At 54.7% G+C, this 4,659-nt stretch overlaps 1 long non-coding RNA gene across 1 annotated transcript; it reads left to right on the top strand.

Annotated features, from left to right (window-relative positions):
• Window positions 1-586: 586 nt before the first annotated feature.
• Window positions 587-3,215, top strand: LOC123522436. The gene is made up of 2 exons (XR_006680713.1): window positions 587-631; window positions 2,960-3,215. It is a non-coding gene; the product is annotated as an uncharacterized LOC123522436 (long non-coding RNA).
• Window positions 3,216-4,659: the final 1,444 nt, after the last annotated feature.

Here is a 4,659-nt window from a genome sequence, read left to right as displayed (position 1 = left end):
AGCTTCTGTTCTCATCTTAAAGATCTGCCTTGTGCACTGGGATAGCCACTAGCCATGTGTGACCACTTCCATTTAAATCCCTGGAGACTTGTTTTTAACTGTAGAATTCGGTTCTACGTCGCACTAGCCACATCTCCATGTTCCGTTGCCCAATGTGGAAAGCAGGTCAGTTACAGGATCGGTGGCCACAGAGCACGGCAGAGGGGAAAGGAAGGGAGCCCTGAATGAGACTTGTCTGAAGCCACACCGTGCGCTGCTCACAGAACTGGGATGGGACCCGTCGTCCCGGCTCTCAAACCTCTCCTCCTAGGCCTTGGCATCTATTTGCCACCTACTGGCCTAAGAACAAGGAGGATTGTCTGCCTGGGAGGGTCAGTCGACTTGGGAAACCAAATAAGAGATCAGAAGCCTGCGGGAGAATATGAAAGCAGAGAGAAGAAGCTGGCTGTTCTTAAAGGTTATTTTTATCCTGTCCAGATACCCTGGTGAGATGCCCCCTCTTTAAAGCTATTTTTATCGCAAGGGCTGGCGTTGAAATATGCTGTGTCTCTCGGATGGCCCAAGGGACCAACTGGCGCATCATAATTCTAGAAGCAGGAACACCAACAGAACACCAATTCCTGTGCTGTTGGTAAGGAAGGCAAAGCATGGGGTGGGGGGTGGGGGTGTCTAGACTCCAATGTGCAGGTGAGGAAACTGAGGCCTGGAGGGCTGTTTGCCCAGATTAGGTATGACAGAGCTGGGATCTGAACCCAGGCTTGGCTTGGGCTGGTGCCTTCTTGCGGGCGTTAGATTGCTCGGGAGAGGCGTCGGTCCAGGGACGGAAAACAGCCGAGGGTGTTGCTAAACTCCACTCTCCCCATCCTGGCTGAGTGGGTCAGCCGGTGGGCCTCGCTCAGCCTCCCTGCTCTCTGCAGGGAACTCTGGCCTTTCTTGGGCCTCCTCCGTGGCCTTGCTGGAGGACTAGACAGTAAGAATTACTCTTTGGTTGATTGGAGAATGCTCAATGCCCCCAGAGGGTTTCTAAAAGAAAGCAAAAGTTGTGTGTGCATGTGAATACATATATATGTAGATTATTGTATCACACAGCATTGTTATCATGAGTTGTGAGATCTGATGGGAGCCGCCTCCCCCTTCCTCCCCCTCTTTGGGCCTCAGTTTCCCTTCCTGAAACCCGAGCAGTTTGGCCCAGAGGATCTCCACGGAGCCTTCCTTCCCCCCTGCTCGGGCAGCCGTTTCTATGATCCATTCATTCTGGTCAACAAGTGTTTATTGAGCTCGAGCGGGCTGGCGCGGTGGGCGCTCTCCATCCAGGCTGTTACAGGCGTATACGCAAATTTCCCTGTGTTTTCAAAAGGCAAATTATGGGAAACATGCTATTCCCCAAAACACACTCACCCCATCTCTCAGGCAAGAAAGGAAGAAAAAGCCCTCCAGCCCCACCAAGCACGAAGCTAACGGAGGACAGAAACCCACCTTGTTCTTGCGGGCACCGGTCCAGAGCTTCACGTCCCTGCTGAAAAGGGGAAACTGTATTCGGCCGTGTCTCCCTGGGGCTCCGGTGGACCTCGTAAACAACCTGTGTTTGTCCCAACTCCCTCCATCCTGAGAGATCAGCTGTAGCCAAGGAAAAAAACAGCCCCTGCCTGTGCCCAGCCTGTCCCCAGAGTGAAGGAAATTGTCCATAAATATTTTTATCTTCAGGGTCACCAAGGGAGCTGAGAGGAAGGCTTTGATTCTCCAAGCCTCAGGACCACTCCCTCCCCTTGGGGACCCTGTGGTCAAAGCTGACCTGGGCCTCCTGTCTCCCACCCCCAAATTACAGGCTGTGCCCACACCGCCTGCTGCCAGGAGGTGGTGGGACTAGAGGTGGGACCACACCGTTCCCCCATGGCCGGCCTCAGAGCTCTTGGAGCTGCCTCTCCTGGCCAGCTGGCTTCCTGCTGGGACCCTGTGGTCAAGGCAAAGAAAGGGAGGGCCCTGAGATGGCAGGGGCAGGGGGTGGACGGAGGACCCAGGGTCCCCTTCCTGCATCTTCAGGTGCCTTGCTCACCAAAATCCCCGTGGGGGGTTTCTGAGCACATCGCTGACTTGAGGGGTGGTTTATGTCGAGGACTTTCAGGATCTCATAGAAGAAGGGCCAGTTGTGGAATTCCAGACTCTCATCTTGATAGCCACGGACAGACATTAGGAGTCATGAATCCCAGGCCAGAATGCCTAAAATCTCTCCCTGCGGAAACCTCTTGTCCCCTGTCCTTCCCTGCTGCGACCTCCCTACCCACCTGAAGCAGAGCCAGCTACCTCTCCGGAAAGGTCTCGAAGGAATGCTGTCTCAGACTTGAGAGCATCGGAGGGGTCATCCAAGTGCAAGCCTCTGTGACTCAGTGGTTCCTAGATCATGTGGCATCAATCCGTACATCCAAAGGGCTAGATTGCAAAGCCTTCTGCTGCCAAGGCCTCCAGGGGCCCCGTGGGGCTAGCTGGCCGGTTTGGTTTGTGATGGGCAGCACTCCATGGGCCAGAGTCTCCTGGAGCCCAATTGCCCTTTGGAGTGTCTCCAGACCGTATCCTCCCTCCGCCTGCCTTCATGCACCCATCCCACAGCACTGGGAACAGGTCAGGGATGCTGCAGCACCCAGCGGACAGTGCCTGGACTGCCCTCACCGGCGTCCCTCCCCAGGGGGCAGAGAGAAAGGCAGCCCATCAAATGTGCTTCCTGGGGCGGTTCGTCCTCCCCACCCCACCCTCCTCCCAAAATTAAAAAACCAAATCAACAGCAATGAAAGCCTCAGCGATGTGGACTCATCGTGACTCTTAGGACAGGTGTTTCCCAGACTGCAATGCTTCACAGGGTTAGAACGCCCGCTCTTTCTCCTGCCGAGCTGTGGGGAATTCAGAGACAGGGGGCTTTTCCCTGAATGAAGTCCTAAGTTGTTTCATTCTGATTTGCCTTCCCCAGCACCAGAGCCGCCCCAAGGAGACCCTTCCTTGGCCTGTCCCAGAAGTGGAAACGCCGTCTCTCGGAATTGCCCCTTTAATGGCTGCATGTGGGAGGGAAGGACCTTCCATTTCTTCTTCCACGTCCTCATTCGCTTGTTCAATATCCACAAAGGCGAACTCTCGGTCCAAACCTCGGGCACAGAAGAAACATGACATGTCTTCATTTTCTCGGAACTGATTAAAATTTCACGGAGAGCCTGTATACTGAAAGGACATTCCGCCTTGGTCATTTCTAAGGCTGTGTCCCCACCCTCTGCCCTGGCCACGCAGAGGTCCTGGGGCTGATGCAGAATGACATGTCTGGGAGGTCTCTCTGTCCCTCTGCTTCTGTCCGTGGCCATTGAGGTGCTCGGTGACTTTTCCAGGTGCCCCTGGGTGGAAGCTGTCCTGGGCGGCCCTTTCGGCCTCCTCCCTGCTGGCACAAGGGGTTTCCCAGCCCCATCTTGGGCGGCCGCTCAGGACTCTGGTGACTGAGGCTTGGCTGTGGCACTGGGAATGAGTTGGGGGGAGACTGGAGGTCTCCCAATGGGAGGGCTTGTATCGGAGGGACATCCTACCAGAGGTGGGAACGTCCCAGGCTCCGGGGCAGGCAAGAGAAGGAGGCCTCTCAGATCAGGACTCTTAGAAAACTCTAGCATCCGTTCACCAAACATCTGAGCACATTCTAGGATCAGAGCAAGGACAGTCCTTGGGGGAAGATTCCTCACGAGAGTCGGGCGGTCCATCTCAGAGCTGACCAGAGCCGGTGACCTCCCTCAGAGACTGGGGTCTGACACAGAGCCCAGGCAGGCAGGCTCTGATGTACAAGTTACCTCCTTGCTTACAACCTGCTGAGCAGACCACGCCCTCTCTCCCTGCTCGCCCCGAGGGCTCTCAGCACCCTCTTCTCTCCCTTGTGGCTGAATCCATCCCTCAGGCTTATTTCTAGGGAACGTCACCAAAGGTGCTCACCATGCCCTTTAAGTCTTTCTTAAAAGATTGGGGATAAGAATACATCATCCTCAGAGTTGTTGGATAATTAAATTGAGAGGTGGTATGCGAATCGCTTAGTCATGGAGCCTGTCTGGCATGGAGAAAGCCCTTGATAAATACCATCACCATGACCACCCCCATCACCATGCCCATCAGCGCCGTGACCACCACCATCGTCACCAGCAGCAGCAGCAGCTGAAGCATCACCATTATTGCCTACATCACCACCCCCATCACCATCACCATGATTACCACCTTTACCATCATTACTATCATCATCATCATCAACACCCTCACCACCACCACCAGAGAGGGGCATAGGGAAGGGGAGGAGACGGAGGGCAGGAGAGTCTTTGTTCTATTTAGCATTCTAACTCCAGCACAGGTGGATTTCTTTAAAAGTTGGGGAAAGAAGACAGCGTCCTCACAGTTGTTGGATAATTAAATGAGAGGTGGTATGCGAATCACTTAGCAGTGGAGCCTGTCTGCACGGAGAAAGCCCCTGGTAAGTGCTGCTATCATCCCCACCACCATCATCACCATCGTCCCACGGGTTTCACCGCCAGCCGTCCATCCCCTTGTGGATTCTCTCCAGCTGCCCCATGGACATCTCCAATTCAACCTCTCCGAGATAGAACGGCCACTCTGCCTACCCAAAACCAGTTTGCCCTGCAGTGCTGTCCTCCC

The sequence above is a fragment of the Echinops telfairi genome, unplaced genomic scaffold (genome assembly GCF_000313985.2).
Source record: "Echinops telfairi isolate 266 unplaced genomic scaffold, ASM31398v2 ScPeMD7_7410;HRSCAF=8448, whole genome shotgun sequence".
Taxonomy (NCBI): domain Eukaryota; kingdom Metazoa; phylum Chordata; class Mammalia; order Afrosoricida; family Tenrecidae; genus Echinops; species Echinops telfairi.
Note: the sequence above shows the minus strand (reverse complement) of the source record. Positions and strands in the feature narration are given on the sequence as shown.